General features: G+C 39.9%; 1 long non-coding RNA gene across 2 annotated transcripts in view; it reads left to right on the top strand.

Moving 5' to 3' along the window:
* Positions 1-20,663, top strand: part of LOC118163834 — a 157,895-nt gene that overhangs the window by 32,810 nt on the left and 104,422 nt on the right. For both annotated transcript variants that reach the window (XR_004749210.1, XR_004749209.1), the window contains one exon: positions 1,266-1,381. This is a non-coding gene — a long non-coding RNA (uncharacterized LOC118163834). The remainder of the gene's footprint in view (positions 1-1,265; positions 1,382-20,663) is intronic.

Raw genomic sequence — 20,663 nt, 5'->3', positions numbered from 1 at the left:
TCTGTGACGAAGGCAAAGCCTCAGTGTGAATAACCTCTGTGTCTCTCCATTCAGTCAAGAGTAAAGAGAGATAATTTATGACTGTCTGCATCATCATTAGTGAATTGGGCACTTGAATTAAGCATTAGGGACCTGAATAGGGAATTGTTTCTACCTTTCCTGATGTGCACTCTTAGAAACAGAACTTCTTTTGGAATGTAGTAAGTTGGTTTGTCTTACTTTTGATTTAGTTAGGCAACCACTGGGCAAACTGGCATCAAACTGAGACCTGCCTAGTTGATAGATTATGTACATTCTTATGTGAAGTCTATATGTGGTTTGGGTGGCTTTAGGAATGGGCTTTACACACAGCTTTGAGGGATGTTTCTATCAAATTCTGTTCACAGAACCACAGAATAGTTGAGGCTGTCAGGGACCTCTGGAGGCTGATGCAGGGACAGCCAGAGAAGGCTGCCCAGGGCCGTGTCCAGTTGGATGTTGAACATCTCCAAGCAGGAGACTGTACAGCCTCGGGGCAGCCTGTGCCAGTGCTTCCATCACAGCACAGAAGGGTTGCCTAGTGCTGAGGGCACCTCCTGTGCTCTGCTTTGTGTCCATGGCCTCTGGTCCTGGTGCTGGACACCACTGAGAAGAACCTGGCTCTGTCCTCTTTGCACCCTTCCTTCAGGTATTTATAGGCATTGTTAAGATCTCCCCCGAGCCTCCTTTTCTCCAGGCTAACAGTTCCAGCACCAAAGTCTGTTACCACTGGAGAGGGAGACATTTCATTTTCTTTTATAGTTTTTACTGGCAGCTTGAGGAGCTGTACACATAAGCTGTGCTGGGTCCCTTTGGTCTGCTCTTACACTGTTGTACAGCAGTACTGGATCTGGTCTTAGCTGGTGGCCTGTGCCCTATGAGCTTCTAGCCTTTTGTCTGTCTATTCCTGCAAAAGATTCAGGATCTGCCCAGAAGATGGGCAGTGTGCCTCTATGTATCTTAAGGTGCAGGTCCTTACCTTCTTGTAACTCTCTTTAGTGTTCCTGCTACAAGTTTAAATCTGTTTCCTTGTTTTTAGAGTGGGAGAAGCTGAGGATGGGAAAGAAAAATGTAAGCAAGTAAACAGGCAATGCACTGTAATCTACGTGCTGAAGCATGGCTGTCATCCCTCCAATTCACCTGTTAAGAGCTCTGGTGGTTCTCATCTATCACGTGTGGCTGTTGCTGCTTTGCCGGCAGTGTTGGTCTCTGCTTATAATGTTCCTGTTCTGTTGCTGTTTTGGCAGGCTACTAATATTTTCCCGAGGAAGGAACACATACAAGAGAGAAGGAATAATGAACTTGAAAGCATCAAGCTACTTAAAAATAAGGTTCACTGCCACCTCCCCCACCAGACGTTATTGTGAGTAAAGCTTCAGCACTAATGTTGTGTACAACAGTTGTAGTGCAGGGCTGTCAGTCCTAATTATTGAGAAACTGAGCAAATGGATTGCATTACTTCTTCAAACAGTCTTCCAAAATTGGACTGTCGAGCAGAACAAGGCACTCGTGCAGCTATAGGCTTTCACATGGTTTGAATTGAAGCAGTTGTCTTCCCTCCGCTGTCCCTGCAGCATCAAGCAATGCCAGTGTTAGTGCACTACCACCAGGGAAGCACTGAGTTGAAATGCAGAGTAATCATACCATATAATTTGTTATGAAAAATTAAAAATGTTCAGTCTATCTAGAGCTGAAGTGAAATATTCAATTAGGAATAGGAATAAGCCACCCAAATGCAAAAATATTCTATTCTATTCTATGCTATTCTATTCTGTGCTATGTTATGCTGTTCTATGCTATTCACATGACCCAATTTTTGTTAAATGTGTGCTAAACTGGAATCACAGTTCCTGAAATATAGTATGTATGACTGAAAGACAAGACTGTTTATCACTAGTTCTTCAGATCTGTGGAAAGTTTGCTTCTGTGGGACTGCTGTGGTCAGTGGCACTGATCTCTCTACCATTTTTATTTTTATTTTTTATTTTATTTTATTTTATTTTTTATTTTATTTTATTGCTTACGGGTTGTGCAGAGCCTCAAATATATTAAAGGAAGTTTAACAGAAAGAATCTATTTGGTAATAGCCACACTCTCTTGCAGCCATAACTTGTGATTAAAAAATGTGAGAAAAACTGCTCTGCCTATAAAACCCTTGATATTACATTAGTGTTAAAGCTAGCTTCATGTTACCATTACCAGCTTTTTTCCAGCTTGCAAATTGGCAGGGTGAGCTTGTCTTAGGCATTGTCTTTTCCAGTGGCAGTGGGAAGAGGTGGTAGGTATGGAGTATGATGATGCATGCTTCTAGAAAATCTCAGATATTTTTGTGTAGAAATTGTTCATGTTTTAAGTGAAAATGAGAAGAAAACTGAGGTCAGAATAATAGAAATCATTCTGCAGTTCTAAAAACACAAAGACCTCTTTATTAAACCTGAGTAAAAAAAAATAAAAATCCCCCTTTCATTATAGAGGAAAAAGCGATCACACCTTCTGTTTTACTGCTCTAATTATGCATGATGCTGCACTATCTTTCCCTAATGATTTACTTTCCTGCCTATCTACTCAGGTGTCTGGCAGATTATGATGTAGAATGAAGTTCTGTACTTATGACTAAACCCCAGTTCTTCACATACTGCCTTCTCTGAGATGTCATGTTCAATCCATAATGCTTTGAGCAAATTGTTTCAAGCACATATTCTTCCTTCTGAAATATTTGCTTTTATTTTGACAAACAATTCAAGCATGTATTCATTTTCAGCAGTTCAGATTGTAATACATTTTTTGTTCATTTTGAATAGTTAGGGAGACACATCAATGAAAATAAAGGGGATTCAGAAGGCTGGGAAATTAATTTTATAAATCCATTATGGCATGTATGCCCTCTTGCACATTCATTTTACTTTGTTTTGTTTCTAAACCCAGAAAATACTAATAAGAGGAATAGGAGTGCCTTCTGGATCTACTCCTTTTGTCTCCTAATTTACTGCTACGCAATTTACAGGAGATAGGCAATGCCATTGTAAGCACTAGACACAACAACTTAAAACGCATAATAAAATTTCTCAGTTTATTAGATTTGTCCTTCTGTGATTAAAAACACATCTTAACAGCAGACATCTGTTGGACAACTTATGTGGTTCCTTATTGTCTTGGTATGTGAGAAAATACTGCAAGCTGTATTGCCTAGCCTTGTTGGACACTGGTACTTTGTGGATGCACAGGAAATTAAGCATATGCTCAGTGGTGGAGTTATAATAATGTGGAAGTTTGGTGTAATCTGTTGAAATGAAAGAGTGCTGTTCCTTGTACTGTGCCCTGTGGAAAGTAGAAGGAGGGATGTTAGGAGCCCTCCTTCCTTCCCTGATTTCCTGCAGTATATCTGATTGGCTGTGAATCAAGTTTGACAGAAAAAATGTGTGTGTGATAAGCAGCATGTTAACATCAAAATAATTTTGCAACTGCTCCTTTGAAGCCTTGTACTATGGCTGTTTTGTGAAGAAATCACTGTATAAAGAGCAGCATTACAGAGCAGAGCACTACTTTCACTGATTTTCACAAGCAATTTTAGATATTTTTTTTTCCTTTAGTAAGCATACTTCCTTCAGGCTTGCTTAAATGGGATATCTCCTCCCTCAGCATCAGAGTTTTCTCCCTATGAGCACAACTAGCCCTCTTTTTGAAAGGTGACTGCTTTGAAGTTGAAACAGCAGAATAGCACTGTAGGCTGCCAGCATGCCACAGACTCTGACCATGCTTTCAGAGCAAAAGAGACCTTCATTATAATAACAAGGTGTTTCAGAGATATCCAGAACCAACTCTGTGTTTTGCAAGTAAATATGCAGTGATACCCATAAAAAAAGTCACCGAAGACATTATAATTATTTACATACCTATGGTTCACGATTTTTTTTTTTGTGCAACAAAGATATCAAAACAGGTAAAAAGCTTTATCATCTAGATTTTTTAAATATTCAAGACTCATTTGAATGAAAGCACATTCAAGTTTGCGATAGAGAAGGCTTAAATCTTCATGCTTCAGGACACAAGACAGCCTCCTACAGGAGGTTTAGGAAGGAACTCATCTTAAATCTAAATAATTATATGATTTCCTGATGAAATATTGGGCTATTTTATCCCATATTCAAGACAAAAATGGCCTATGCAGGAGCAGTGGGCCTCTGTTTTGATATACTGTGATGATTGCCATAGAATGGTGTCTTCATATACTTCCAAGAGGATTTAAATGCATCACACCCTTGATGACAATGTGGGAGCTGCAGTATGTAACAAATCCTTTCTCATAGTGAGTACCATATTAGCAAAAAGCTAAGATTCAGAAATAGAACTTTATGCCATTACAGGATGTGAAAAACAACTGAAGTAAGCCTCTAGAGCTCAGGTCTAGAGGCATCAAGATTAAGTGAATAACAGCCAGGAAATAGAGAGGTGTGAAGGTACATGCCTGGCAGTTACCAATCTACCTCTTCAGGACTGATGGTCATTGCTGCATTAAAGGTTTGTCAAAGTTAACAAAATACCAAATAAGTGGTGACTTCTCCTTTCTTGACATAGTCAAGTTGATACTGGGGATATCTGGAATACATGTTAGTAAAACATAATGCAGTAGATTCAATACCAAAACATCCAAGTTGATTTTGTGCTGTGTTGTATACATATATTAGAAAGTGTCAAAGCCAAACTAGATAACTTTATGATATTTTCTTGCTGTTTACTCGTAGGAATGAGAAAAGACTTAGAGAATATCCTCCCTGGTGGTTTTGTGTGGCTCCAAAGAGTTAATTTAAACAGGCATTTCAGCTGGATTCCCTCTGTTAGCTGTATCTGAACTGAGTGATAGAGAAATTCCTTGGAGCTAAGCTGAGTGTAATGCGAAGAAAAGTCAACACATGCTATGAAGAATCAGGGATGATTTTTTTCCAATGTTTACCTTGGTATGTTGTATGGCTGAAGATTTTCCTTCTTGGGACAATGCAAGGGGTATTGGTGGCATATATGGCATTGAGCTTTATGACTCAATGAGGAAGGTAGAGAAATTAACCTCTGGGAAGTCATGAAGAGGCTAATACATTGCAAGTATGGAAAGGTTTTTGTAGCTGATGTGTAGTTGAAAGACTGGAAACACCTTTGGGCTATTGTAATACTGTAATTTGAAAGTTGCTTTTTTTTTTTTTTTTTTTGGTTGAGAGATGGAACTTTTTCACTTTTTCAAAAGCTTTCTAAATGAGTGTTTGATAGCTATCCTGAAGCTTCTATAAGTAGTAGAAGTATTTTTCCATCCGCAATATTTCCTTTTCCCATGTTTTTTATTTTTCCCTTGTATCTGATTAAGCATGTCTTAAAAGTAGTATATTTTTCCTAAAAAGAAGGCCTTCAATAGCGTTCAGTTCTGAGAAATTTAGTAACTGTTTGCTACCTGCTGTCAAAACAGTTCACCTATTTTATTTATCTATTTATGTATTTATTTATTGTATCTACAGCTAGAGCATTTTTATGGTACTTTGTTCCAAATAAATATTCCTGACTAAGTGGATCAAACAAAACCCACAACCTTCAGATGCTTCTTTCAGCAAATACCAGATTGGGATAGTCATTTGCTCACTCATGCGTTTTCTGGCTCCTTTCTGATTAGACATTATCCAGCATTTAACAAAGAAGTCTAGAAAAAGATTACACTTGCTTTTGGATCTTGGTCAAATCTGGCTGAATGCTGATAAGGAAAATTTAAAACAGCAGGTATGTACATAAACTGCACATTTTCAAGTAAAGTTGCAGGGTCAGATTTAACAGTTACATGGCACAGGGGTCTTGTTTTCTGGTGTAGGCACCATAAAGAGGAAGATCCCAAAGTCCCTTCTTTTGATCTAAGGAATTTAGAAGGCCACGTAGCAAATCTTTGGTAAATCCAGGAATTTTTCCCATTCCTCCAGACTCTGTCAGCCATGAAAATACTTATATTGTCTTTACTGGTTGACTAAGGGATTTTTTTTCAGTGTAAGGAAAAAAGTAGACTGATCCTGAACATAGTTGTCTCAGTGTTTAAATTTTCATTACAAACTAGAAAGTTTTTTTTTTTTTCTTTTTTCTTTTTTTTTCTGAAGGGGAAAAAAAACCCACACTTTCTGGTGTGCCTCCTGACCTTTAATAATATCACAGACTTCTTTGCCTTGCAGTGAACCAGTTCCACAAGGAGATTGCCACATCAGATTATGTGAGTTTGCTTCATTTCCAGGCAGTGTTATTTAATATACATCTGCTATGTAATAGATGCAAAAAAACAAAATGATTTTCAGTTGCGTTAGTCTTTATTGGATCTGACCTCTGGTCTAGGAGGTGAAGGGAGAGTGGAAAATGAAAGCTGATTTGGTATTAGCCCACTATTCATATTAGAAAAAGTAAATGCTTTTGCGGTTTTCCTTACAGAGGTGTCTTTATTCATTTGACATGCCTTTAATAACTAATTCTAGTTGTCTGGTTGCCAAGATAGATTTCCTACAGGCAGACTTAAAAGTGATTTTGTCCTCTTTGAATGCATGGCTTCAAATGATCCCAGAACAGCAAACATTAAACTTCCCCCTAGACCTTGAGATTTTCTGAAGCGCTGTAATAATATAAAAGGATAAGACTATAAGAAAAAGTAAATAAATGAATTAAGCATGCACCGTATGATATGTGCAAGACAATAAAACTCCTTGTTTCTCCGTGCTAGCTAATATCTCCTTTCTAGTGTTGGACGTATGTTGAGGATTTCTCACTATGCCCATTTTATGGATTTTGATAATCGCCATTAAGAGACCCCTGGGGATGAGAATGTTTTGTAGGTTTCATCTGAAAGCAAGGAGCCAACAGACCCCCAAATGTTTCTTTTCATGGATAGCTTTGTCAGTGTGCGTTTCTCATATTATCACAAACCTTTAAATATTTGCTGGTGTGTATATGAGCATTTTCAAAAAAGGCACATGAACTGGGAAGTAGGATGTCCTTGTCAATTAACTGTACTATGCACAGAAAGCATTTAAGAGCAATATTCCAAATTTGGAAGTTGGATCTCTAGTGTAGATACCCCAAATCCACCTGCTCTTTGGGTATTTGAAGCCTAACAAGATATTAATTACTCTGTGGGTATTAGTACATGGCTTTTTATCTAAGCTAAGTTTTAAATGGGCTTAGTTTGGTGGAAAAAAAAATAAAAATAAAAAAATAAAAAAAAGGCAGCCCTGCAACTGAGAAACTCTCAGGCACACTGTTTTTCAGCTGAGGAGCTTGGTGTTGCCATAGTGAGGTTGTGCTCAGTGACCAGGTAATTGCAAGCAGTTTCATCTCTGTCTTGTCACCTTCATGGCCTTCTCTGAACCTGCTTTAACAGCACCACACCCTTCTTGTGCTGGGACCCCAGATCTGGATGCAGCACTCCAGGTGGGGCCTCACAAGGGCAGAGCAGAGGGGGACAATCACCTCCCTCACACTGCTGGCCACCCCTGCTGATGCAGCCCAGGGTGCAGTTGGCCTTCTGGGCTGCAAGCTTGCACTGCTGGCTGATGAGGAGCTTTTTTACACCAGAACCACCAATGTACCTAGAGAACCCCTAGTTATTCTTTGCATCCCTTGACAAGTTCAGTTCCATCTGTGCCTTGGCTTTCCTGACCCCATCCCTGCACATCCAGACAGCATCCCTGTGCTCTTCCCAGGCCACGTGTCCCTGCTCCCACTGCCTGTGTGTTTTCTTCTCATGCCTCAGATTGCTCAGCAGGTCCGTGCTCAGCCATCTTGGTTGTCTGCCCTCCCTGCTCATTTTCTTACATGGGGGATGGAGAGTTCTTGTGGAAAACATCCTGAAAGAGTTGCCAGCTCTTTTCATCTCCTTTGTCCCTAAGGACAGTGTCCCAGGGGATCTCATCCACTAGGTCTTTAAATGGCTGGAAGTTCACTCTTCAGAAGTTCAGGGTCCTGTCTTTGCTTTTTGCCTGGCCTGTATTCCTTGAAATCACATACACAACCAGGGCATGGTCACTGCAGCCTAGACTGTCTCCAGTCATCACCTCTAATGAATTCACATGTATTGGTGAGCAGCAGGTCCAGTAACACTTCTCCTCTGGTTGCTTTGTCTAATAAGCGGATGAGGAAGCTATTCTCAACACACTCAGGAGTCTCCTGGATTGCTTACAGCATGCTATGTAGCTTTTCCAGCAGACAGCTGGGTAGTTGAAGTCCCCCATCAGGATGAGAGCATGTAAGTGTGATGCTTCTTGTAGATAAAGCAAGAAGGCCTTCTCCATGGCTCCTTTGGCAAGCTCTTTAAGCACTGTTGTCAAGACAAATTTATGTTATGATTTAATGCTGATTGATCTCTGCAATAGCTTGTGCAACCCCTGCATTTCCGTTTCACTGTGGACATACCTTGTTGGATAAGACTTGGGTTCATCCTGTTTAGCTTTTCTTGATGGCTACATTGAGATGACAGCTTAATAGCATTCTGTGATTGGTTTGAATGCACAGGTCCATAGGAACAACCAAAGAGGACCTGTTACTAGCAGCTGAACATGCTGCTTACATCAGAAGTTCTTGTTATTTCTCTTTCCATACATGATCTTCTATCTCATACAATGCAATCTAATCTCCTTTCCATTAACTGTATGACTTTAAGGCCTTTTGAGATGTCATTCTGACACTCCTGTACTGCCAGTATCATGGTTATCAGAAAATTTTATCAGCACAATTTCACATTTTTATTCTAAGGACACTGCTGCAAGCATCAAACATACTCAATCCCAAGACTAAACTGTGGGTAGCCTCCATGGGTAGCATCCTATGGAGCCAATAAAACTTCTCAGTTATTAATTCCTCTTAGCTAGTTCCCTGATAATCCTGATTATTTTTCCATTTTTCCTAGTAAATTACTCTCTGACCCTGTATCAAATATTTATAGAAGCCTAGACAGAGAGATCTTCCTTTGTCTGGGAGATTGGTTCACTTTCTAAACAAAGCTACAAGCTTTGTCTGGATGATCTGTCTTTGGTAAAACCATGTTGCTTATTACCACAGTTTCCAGATATCTCCATATAATTTTTCTTTAAAATTTGCAGCTTTCTTGGTACCCCTGACCCAGCAAATGTTGGGACCACTCCATGACTCAGCTCCACTGAAAACTCTCAGTGCAGCAAGGATCCTGTGATATAAACTGAATTCAGTTTTTAAAGAAAAGCAAAATCATGTTGCCCATCTTTTTCTGCAAAAGCTTTTTTTTTTCTTTTTTTTTTCTTTTTTTCTTTTTTTTTTTTATGACAAGGATATGAGAAATGACTGCACTTTAAAAAGCTTGCAGCTTATAACATTGTCCTACCACAATGAACTACAAAAGCTAGCTTGCACAGTACAAACCTGCTTAAAGAATTGCTATTTTAAAAGGAAAGCAGTTGTTTTGAAATGTAATTAAATATTTTGGATAGTTTCTGATAAATATTATTTTTAACAGGACACTGATTCACACACCATGCAAGTTATATCCATGTGATTGTATTTTCTATGGAATCAAACTTCCTGCCAAATTGCAGTATTGGAATACTTTTGTTTTTACAGGTCTATCAACATTACATCATTTACTCACTGCATCATGTGTGACACACATGTCTGTGCTTAATCTTTACAGCTAGGATATTCAAGTCTGCTTTAATCATACGGTATACAATTAAGCGGGTGTTATTCTTTAAAGCTTCCTTGCTTAGGAGACAGATCTGAATTTTCATGTGTACACCTGTTGGGAGCTTTCTACAAATTTAATAGAATCATAATTAGAACAAGTTGGCACATGATAGAGACCAAAATTTAAACTTGGTTGCCTCTGTTCTATTGTGTTAACTCTTGTTTCTCTCACAAGCATCCCAAGGCTGTTGTTACTGAGCCAGGTATTTACTGGAAGATGCATATCCACACTTTCAGAAAACCAGGAAGACCAGCTACTTCCTGCAGGAGACAGAATGGGCAAATGATGAAGTTGTTCATCATTGTGAATAGCCCCAGTGCACACACTGCCTCTTTGCTGCTGTTGACATAGAGAAGAGACAGACATGTACTTCAAACAGCCCTTTCAATCCTTTTCATGCATGAAAAGCCTTTGGGGTTGTATCTCATACCCCTCAGCGTACCTGAGAAAAAGATTTGCCCAGTTATTAATGAACACAAGGCTAATACTAGAACTATCCTGTGCATACGAAGGTGCTTTCAGCTCAGATGAGTTTAATCTAGCTACAAGTAGTCTGTGCCACAGGGGCCTTTCTTCTTGGATCTTTTGCTTAAGGTGATGAATATTTCTCCATGTTGAGCCTTAGGTGGTAAGTTACACAGTAATTTATGCCATCATTTGGGAAACTCAGGTAACTGGTAAGGATTTCTTTGGTGAACATGACTGTCAGAAGTATGGGAGGAGCTCAGCATTGTGAGTGCCTTTCAGAACAAAAGGAAATCATGACCTGTGTAAAGAAAAGCTTGGCTTAAAAAAACCCTCCTTCCTCCTCTCTCTTTCCTCAGCACCCTTAGGTATTTGTCAGCTGTGCAAATGCATTACATACATTGCAAAGACTATCCTAAAAAGCACAGCAGTGAGATTCCTATCAATTTTCTACTTCCAGTGTTTTCAGTTTTTTAGAGTTCAAAAGGTGTGATGTACTGCTTTGCACAGTCCCAGTCCAGGACTAGAATGTGGAGGTAGTGCTGTGCTGAGAGGACACCAACAAGCTCCTTGATGGGCCATTTTTGTAGAGCAACATTTTGAGGAGCTTACCAAAAGCAGTGATCTCTCCTGCTGGGCGTCTCCACCAGGCTCTGAAGAATATATGAAGAATAGGCCCCAAGAAACAGGGCCACTGAAGTTGATCTAATATTGCTTGTTTTAAAATGTTTTTAAAAGTTCCCTATCAGTTCAGTCCTGGTGTTACCAAAACTGGAAGAGTTGTCTTGCACAATGTTTGAAAGCTGCAGGTCTAAAGTCCTTTTTCACAGATTGCTGTGTCTTGAGCTGCTTCTGTGCTGTCCTAATCAACATACAGACTTCAGGAAGGCCAGTTCAGCTCCACTGTGAAATAAATGGAGACAGCCATTTACTAGTCTGGATCCCAGAAAAATCTTGGCATCAAAGACAATGAACGTATAGATATCCATCTAAAACTGTTTTCCCAGTAAGCAAGGAAGACAGAGCACGGATGAATTATCATGTTAGAGATTGCCTCTTGACTAAAATGTATCTGTTTAAATGAATATACATTTTAAATAACATTGTAATAACACATCTTTTGCCAGCTAGTATGTTTGTAAACACTGAATATTAATTGCAAATTACTGTTACCTATGACCATGCATGGAGCTAAAGGAATTATTGGAGGGTGGGGTGTGGGGGCTTGGCTGGTTTATTGCTCGACTAACCAAAACATTTCAGTGCTGTTAATTACACTCACTGGCTAAGCCGGTATGTGAGTTAAAGACTTAAAAATGATCTGATTTGCAGCTCTTTTCTATTTCATTTTGTAGGTAGTGTAAGTGATTCTGTGTCATGAGAAAATGTATACAACACTGATAAATCCATAAAGTATTTGACCTTTAATCAATCCTAATATTTTCAATCCACAGAGCCTTCTTAAATGCCAGTAACCTTGGCCCTTCCACTCCCATTCATCACAATTACTGTTAGAGCTGTCTGATGCAATGCACAAAGCATTGCACGTTGACATCCAATATTTTATCATTAATAATATAAAAAAAAAAAAAGTAAGAAACATTCCAAGTATTTTTGCTGTTCTGACATTTTCCAGTGCAGTGCCCAGGAGAGGAAAAGGGACAGTTTTGATGTATGTTAGTGTTAGCTGTTATTGTTAATTACTGTTTACTGTTAGCAAAATGTAGATATAGTTGATTCTCTAAACAATTTGATTCTTGATGTTATATTAATTTTTAGTGATTGTTAACCATTTCATACTAAGAATAGTGTTTGTAAAATACTTGGCTAGAGTATGGATTACATTTTATGCAAGAATTTTAGGAACCTCACAGAGTGGCATGCATGTATTGAGAGCTTCAGACCAAGCCAGACAGACCTTGCTCATATTGGAATACATGAATTAGGGCTTGTAGGATTGTTACAAAAAATCTACTGTTTTCTTCCATCCCCCAAGGCCTTTTTATTGTCTTGATCAAAGAACACTGCAGTGATGGATGGAAACGCTAACAAAGTTTACCCATAGAGGGGCTGGTTTCCGTAGATGGCTGAATGATCCAATGCAGGGAATGCTGGACTGCTTGTGAAGAAACTTGTAGTTCTGTTGCTCACTCGCCTAAGCAATTTCTTTACCCTTCTGGGGCCTTCTACTCTCTGTGTGCCTTGTTATTGAAAATTACAACTATTTTTTCTTTCTAGGACAGTCTCCTTCCATACACATTCCTTTGCATAGTATAAAGAATAACACATTTGGCTTGAGATAAGTATTATAAAAATAAATATTCCTGAAATTTTCTCTTGTGTAGCATAGGCTTTCACATCACCTATGATTCACAACCCCCTTGAGGCAATAGGTGCTGCCCAGGATTTTTGCTGTAAGAGAACTTCCATTTTCTTTGCATTCAGAATGAAATATGAGTCCTTCAAACTCTCCTATATGAAAACACCATTCAGATATGTTATCTCACTGCTATTTGTCCAGTTTCAGACCTATAACATGCTCCCCACATCTCTCTAATACAGTACCAAAATACTCTTTCATTAAAGAGTATTTTTAATATATATGCATATATATATCTTTATATACGTATCTTTATACATTTCACAATAAGGAGGTATCATGGCTACTTCTGCAGAGAAAGGTCAGAAGTGCAAAGCAATGGCAATATTAATGGTATGTTTTATATATGTGAGCTCCATCTTAGCTGGAAGGGTTTTTATGTTCTCTTTCTCAATCTTGCAGATTTTTCTTACCAGAGTTTTTATAGGTCCTAACAATTTATTAGCAGGAATTATATTAACAGAAATCGTGGAAAAATGACATGGGAACATGATCTAAGTCCCCCCTCTTCCCCAGTGATACTTCTCTGTTGTTTTTATAGCTATTTTGCCAAGCCAAACAGAATGATCATAACTAAGCAGTAATGTATAAGAATTAGCATGATATGTCTCTGCAGTGCTGGATGGAAGAATGAGCATGATTTCATATCTACTGCAGTTACCCCATGGACTCTTTCTGTCTGTGCAGTTTGTGTTGGTGGAAATTTCACAGGAATGTCATGGAAAGACTTATGGACTTCCTGGCCAGGTCGATCACTAGCTTCTCTGACATCCTGTCTCTGTTGATAAGATTGATATTAACTACAAGATAAATTCTCAGCCCTGCTCCAGAGTGCTTGGCGATCGCATAATTTGAGTGCAGAAAATATGGACCGTGCCATACTGTACAAGGGGTACCCACAGACTAAAGTGCCAGACCTTCAGTTTTGCATTAAAAAGATTCTGAGAGAAAATTGTAGATGTAGGAGCAGACAAAACTGGTTAATTCTTTAAATTCTTAAATCTTTAGTGGAACTAGGGAATGCTAAAGGAGCTAATAACCTATTCCTGAGTAATAAAAACTGTGGCAGCAACTCCATTCTGCTGAGTACTGAATATCCTTAATTCCCAGAAGAAAACTGCTGATCATAACTCTGTTTTCAAGTATTTATCCAGCAGCCTTGAAGTTAAAGAGGTCTGAAAGAATAACCATTCCCATCATTTATGAACAAAAATTCCTTGTGTATATTTAACACATTTTTAAAGGCTTTATCAGTTAGTACTTGCAGCTTTGCTTCAACTTGGTGTAAAATGGAGCATAGATTTTTGTCTGGGTGTATGATGATTACGTTTTTCATGACAGAAGCTCTCGAAGGAGCCCATCTTAATAGCACTTCCAGGTACAAGATTGAACAGAGCTGAATTTAGGTTTGAAATCTTTTCACATTTTTGTAGAACAAGCAGACTTCCTCCATGCAATGATGTAGATCACCGGAAGCAGTCTCAGATATTTTCCAGTATATGGTTAAGTTGATTTCCATACAGTGGCTAATTGCAGGGCTACTCTGTGACTCCACTTGTGATTCCATAAAACCTTCCCCCTTTCCTTGTGGACGGAAACACCTGAAAGTATTGCTTCATGTGGTACCACCATACTGCTTGAAGAGGCTTGGAGCTTGAGTCCAAGAAGATCAGCAGATATATAAGATCAGAAGATCTGATATATAAGTGAGTACTGTGCAGTTATTAATCTATTCCTTCCTCCCTTTTTCTCTGCAGATACATAGACACTGTAAGAAATCTATTGTTAGCTGCTGTAGTTTGTGTTATTAGTCCCATATTATAGGGCAAAAGCATTGCTTATATTTGTGAATAAGGAGTACTCTTGATTGCCCAGAATTAATTTCAGTGCTGAAACTGTTTTTGCTGATTTACATTAGAGATGCAATGCTGGTGAGACTGATATCTTGCAGACATCTGTTCATTACTTTTATTGCACATTGGACATATAATCACTGTTGAGGTGCTCATCTATTACTACATAAAATAATGCCAGTTCTGTAGGAATACATCTGTGAAAAATATCATTGTAAGTGTTTATCTGGGACGTAAATAGTCTGCACTCAGTGATGGGCAGGGTATAAGCAGAGTGGGGATCAGGGGAATACATCTCACTGTCTGATACAGTCCTCCACTCTGGAGGATTTTATGATGGGGTTTCTGAGCATCTGTATGTGGCAGTTGTCTTTCCTGAATTCTGCCCTCTAAAGTCCCCCCTCCTCACCCTGTTGTGCAGAGGAGCTCTTCAAGTTGAAGTGGGACACCACTTTTGAGGACATGCAAGAAGTCATGTTTGCTCCTCAGACAAGTGTTTGGGATCTTAATAAGAGTTTTACCTGAGTAAATGGAGCAAGATTCATACCTCAGGCTCAACTCCCTTCTCTTCTGTGTGTGTGTTTGCTTAGTGCCTGTAGGCAGTGTCCTTTCTTTTCCTCTGCCTCCTGTTTCCTTTCATACCCAACACTCCTTCGAAAAAGCCAAGCCATATACAGACACTGAAACTGTTTATTTTGGTAGAGTGAGCATTATCTATGCTGTTAGCCTTTTGTTAGGCTTTTTGCTTTAAGTCATTTGTGTCTTTTTCTTTTCTTTTTTTTTTTTTTTTTTTTTTTTTTTTTTTCTGAACTTGGCTCATTTCAGTCTTGTTGTTTAACAGCTTGACTTTTTATCTGGATATTAAATTAATATAGAGTCGGCCTTCCCTGAAGCCTTTTGCTGTCCCAGTGTGATTTTTTCTTTTAAAAAAAATAAATTAAAATTCTTTTTGTATTTTTGGAGAAACACTGAAACTGGCTTTAGAGATCAATGACCTCAGACAGGTTATGCATGCCCTATATTCTCAGGCCAAAGTGGGATTCCAGGCTGGAGAGGAGAGACATCGTAGTCTGGTAACAATAATCTCTGAAGATTGGCTGAAGTTTATCCATTTCTTCATGCATTTTTCCATAGGTTTATAGTGAATTTTCTAATTGCACTCCTTTTCTTCAGATGCTAAGCTGATTGACCTCCCTGTGGTAGGGCCAAAGGAAATGCACGTTGCTTTTCCAGTGCCTTTAGAGTTCAAAGGTTTTTACAAGGATCTAGTGAAATAGGAATACCTGTGTATTCCAGTTTGGGACTTTAGGCTCATCCTTCCTCTGTTTTGTGCAAAAGGAAAGGAGAGGTAAAAAAAGGTGTATTTCACCCAGGAGGGGATAAAATCTTCTTTTTGAACACATTTATGGGTATATATATATGGTGTGTGTATATATATATATATATACACCCATTTATGGGTATATATATATGGCTCTCCCTCAAGGCTCTCAAGGCTCTATCTTAGGGCCAGTCCTCTTCAATGTCTTTATAAACAATTTGGATGTAGATGACTAGAAGGTGTTTTGAGCAAATTTGCTGATGACACCAAACTTGGAGGAGTTGTAGACTCAGATGAGGGTGGAAAGGCCTTGCAGAGAGATCTGGACAGGTTGGAGAACTGGGCGATTGCCAACCACATGAAGTTTAACAAAAGCAAGTGCTGAGTCCTGCACCTGGGACGGGGCAACCCTGGCTATACATACAGACTGGGTGATGAAATGCTGGAGAGCAGCCCTGCAGAGAGGGATCTGGGGGTTGTGGTTGACAACAAGTTGAATATGAGCCAGCAGTGTGCCCTGGCAGCCCCAAAGGCCAACTGTATCCTGGGGTGCATCAAGCAGCATTGCTAGTAGGGCAAGTGAAGTGATTGTCCTGCTCTACTCTGCGCTGGTGTGGCCTCACCTCGAGTACTGAGTGCAGTTCTGGGCACCACAGTCCAAAAAGGACTTGAAGCTGTTGGAGAGTGTCCAGAGGAGGGCAATGAAGATGGTGAAGGGCCTGGAGGGGATGATGTATGAAGAGCGGCTGAAGTCACTGGGCCTGTTCAGCCTAGAGAAGAGGAGGCTGAGGGGGGACCTCATCGCAGTCTACAACTTCCTCGCAAGGGGGAGTGGAGAGGCGGGTGACCTATTCTCCATAAACACCAGTGATAGGACCCACGGGAACAGGGTGAAGCTGAGGTAGGGGAAGTTCAGACTAGATATCAAGAGGAGATTTTTCACTGAGAGGGTGGTTGCACGCTGGAACAGGCTCCCCAGTGAAGTAGTCACTGCACCAAGCCTGTATGAATTTAAGAAATGTTTGGACTGTGCACTAAGTCACATGCTCTAAACTTTTGGGTAGACCTGCGCGGTGCAAGGAGTTGGACTTGATGATCCTTATGGGTCCCTTCCAACTCGGAATATTCTATGATTCTATATTGTAGTATATGGAGATCTCCTCCTGAACAATCCTATAAATTTACTCGGTGATGTCTCTTGAAAAACTCAGGAACCCTAAAGTAAAAATACATGCAAGTGTTTATTCTGTAGAGCTGCTGGATTTGTTCTGTGGGCTTCACACACTCCTGTGGACCTGCTTCCCATCAGCAGGCAACTCAGAGTTGTGTGGGTAGTGCTGCATTGCATATAAAAGTCAGGGAAACTAAAATAAGAAGATAAAGCTCTGTGCCAGGGATTAGCAATAAAATGAAACATATCCAAATTTCTGTGAGGAGTGAAATGACACAGTTCCCTTCCTATAGATGAGCCTGCAGAGGCATTGTGGTTGTTCATGTCTACACATATTTATATATGGCAGCTTTATCACTGAAATATCAACAGTTCAGAAACAAAAAATCAAAGTAAATAAATAAATTTTCCTTCATTTGAGTTCTGTAAAGTGTTCACAGCTGTTACTTCAGCTGTGATGTGGGAATATTCTGCAAAAGGAGAGGAATCCTCAAAGGCTGAAGTTCATTTCCCCCACATTCCTCCACCAGTGGTTTGTGGCCGTGGCTTGCAGATATGTGGAGGGGCCTGAGTTTCTCCTGCTGAGCTCAGGGAGCTGCAGAAAGCCCAGGCTTGGATATGTACCTTATACGTGTTTTATGCTGCTGCTAAGTAAGCATGAAACTCAGCTGTGCTTGCAGAACTTTGTAGGACAGACATGCTGTGGCAGTCAATGTACTTTACTTTTGGGTCTCGCATTCTCTGGTTTGCATGGTCTAGGGGGGGATGCTACGTTTCTCAAGGGGAACACAGGCAATCTGTGTTCCCACACACCAGTTCATCTCCTCTTCCTAACCCTGATGTCTTCAGAGCAGTAGTATCTGTTCTGCAGGTACAGGCCTGTGACTCCCTGCTGGTGGCAGTTACACACCTTTCTCATCCCCTGTGGAAGTGGCTATGTCATCTTTGGAGGTCTGATGTTCCAGAAATACAGAGTGTCAAAATTGTGTAGCATGGTGAGACTTCACACAGACAGAGTTAAGAGATTTCAAAATATGTACTTCCACAAGCAGCAGGACTTGACAGCCCTGTGGCGCTCTCTGATATAAATGCACGAAGCTGTGGGTAGACTTTACGAGGAGTTTTTCTCTCTTTAGAAGACTATTCTTTACCATATTGCCTGCTTTCACAAAAATAACAAAAACAAACAAACAAACAAACAAAAAAACCCACAGAAATATAATAGCTGAGAGATGTAGACTCAGCTCCAGATGTGCCGAGCTGGGTGTGCACACACCCCATTTAAACTGATGTATCTACAAGGAAGCTGGGTATTTACCTATAACTAAGACTGATCTCAGCAATCAGATGCAACCAGTATGATCCCTAACCTCACTGACCATCAATGCTGTTCTTAAATGGCTTGTCTCATTGGTGGCAAGAATGGTAGATAGGACATATAGCTTGTGGGGCTGAGCACAGACCTGCTCCCACCCTTTAAATATGGGTGAAATTAGTCAGAGGGCTATAATGCTGTTAGGAAGGGGTTCAGTAGGATTATATGAATGTACACATGTAACACTGTTTTCTTAGGAAGCTAGAAATTGTGAAATTGATCCCTTTTATTTGTTTTGCTTCTGATGCCTTCAGGTGTCTTTATGTCTTATATTCAAGCTTTTCTCATTACCACATGAGATAAAATGTACTTTCCTGTAAAGCAATAAAGACAAAAACCCTAAAACCGCTCTTGCTCCCAGAAGCTGAAGATGGTAAAAATAAAATAAATTAAAACAACAACAACAAAAAACCACCAACCACATAAATCTTGTAAAATACTGAGTTGGCAAAGTTGCTGCTGTTTTCCAGTTATATACCAGAATATATAGTGCATGCTCCCATAGCAAGCAACAGCCTTCAGCTTCCAGAGGGTGCACCCGAGCTTCCCTTATAAACCCAATAACCACAGCAAAGAGGCAGATTGAAAGAATCTCCTAAAGAGTGAATATATCCAGGGCCTTTTTTCCCCCACCTGCTCTTTTGACAACCACGTGAGCTATTTTGCCATCAGGTATTCCTATGTGTGTCCAAATTACAAGTGAGAATGAGAGAGAAAAAGTATTTCTCTACTCATAAATTACTGGCAGATTTAGGAATGCCATCTGGAGTGTGTGTGTATTATTAGGTACATCTTTAATTCTTTTGTCAACTTCTATTATGAGGTAGTTTCACTTTGATGCCAATTAAAACATAATTTTTCACCTTCCTATGCTCTTGTTTCATCATACATATTTTTAAAGTGTTGCTTGCTCTTGGCCCCTAGAACTAAAACAAAAGCCTTTAGCTGTCTGAATTGAACTACTGTGGTCTTTCTTGTCAAAAGAGCTCCTGGATTTATTTCTGTGTACATTGACGCTATAAAATGTTTCTCTCTTCTGCAGGCAATGAGCTATAATAATTAAGTTTCATTGTCATTTCAACCTTTGTTCTAAAACACTATGATGTGTAGAAAATTGATTAACTGGAATTTAGTATATACAACAAAAGGAAACTTTGTTGAAACCCAGAGGGCCATTTCTGCTCATTTGATAAATGTATTAGTTTCTTTGGTTTCCTGAATTACCAGGTAAAGGGCAACATTTTCCAGATCTAACTAATTTCACTGAAACATATGAAAGACAAATACCAGAAGTCAAATCTAACATATTCTTCCCAGGGGCCTTTAAAAAACAAAACAAAACAAAACAAAAAAACACCCCAAACACTTTATTTTGAGAAGCTAAAGAGTGCAAAATTAAATGGATGATTCATGTGAGATATGTGAACTGAACAACACATCAAGCTGTTGTACCAGCTGGAATGGCCTGGGTTTCCTCAGCAAGGCTGCATAAAAGAAAAAAAGAGTTGAAAAGAATACATTGCTGTTTTATTCCAGCCAGGCAAGCGTCACCATATCTCAGGCTCGCAACAAACCAGACCTGCTCCAGAGAGCTCTCTATGCAGGGGTGAGGGCCTTTAGCCTCAGCAACAAGTTTGGCCTCCTTTGTCCCCCCAGAGTGTGGAGCGCCTGGGGATTGGACAGGGTCCATGGGAGGAGAAGGATGCTCAGCACTGGGGGCCCTGGGAAGCCTTTGCTCCCTCCTGCTTTCACAGCTGTGCAGTCAGAAGCTGCTCCTCTGTAAGCCTCTTCCCTCCCGTTGCTGCTTGCTTGGATGTGGAGCATGGCAGGAGGCCACCTTCCTGCCCAAAAAGGCAGTTCTTGGCTTTGCAGACTTGTGGTCACACATAAAGGGACCTGCGGCCAGGTAGTGTGTGGGAGGGAAGCGATCGTAACCAGTAGAAATATTAGTTATTAATTCCCTGACATGATCGTGCCACATTTCTTACTGAAGGTAATTAAGATGAAATCATGGTCTCGTGTCTGACATGGCCAAATCAGAGCTATGTTAGCACAGTAACAATTATAGCGTATGTGGATGCTTTTTTTGAGAAACGGTAATTTAAGCAAATGTAAATGCTCCCAGACGGACAAATGAGAATCCTTAATTTAACCTTCTGTAGGAAGTGTCAGCCACCACCTCCCGAGGCACAAAAGACCCCCGCCCACCAGTGTCTGCCACATTTGTTTCAGTCCAGACAAAATAGCTGCTAGGTGTTGCAGGAAGAAGCAATGGCGTCTGAGTGCCTCCTAGAGAACACTCGAACCCTGGGTGCATTTCATTTTGTGCTGGAGTTGAATTTGATGTGATAGGTCTGGA

Source organism: Oxyura jamaicensis, chromosome 3 (assembly GCF_011077185.1).
Source record: "Oxyura jamaicensis isolate SHBP4307 breed ruddy duck chromosome 3, BPBGC_Ojam_1.0, whole genome shotgun sequence".
Lineage (NCBI taxonomy): Eukaryota > Metazoa > Chordata > Aves > Anseriformes > Anatidae > Oxyura > Oxyura jamaicensis.
The sequence above is the reverse complement of the archived record's forward strand: the minus strand, read 5'-3'. Positions and strand labels throughout refer to the sequence as shown.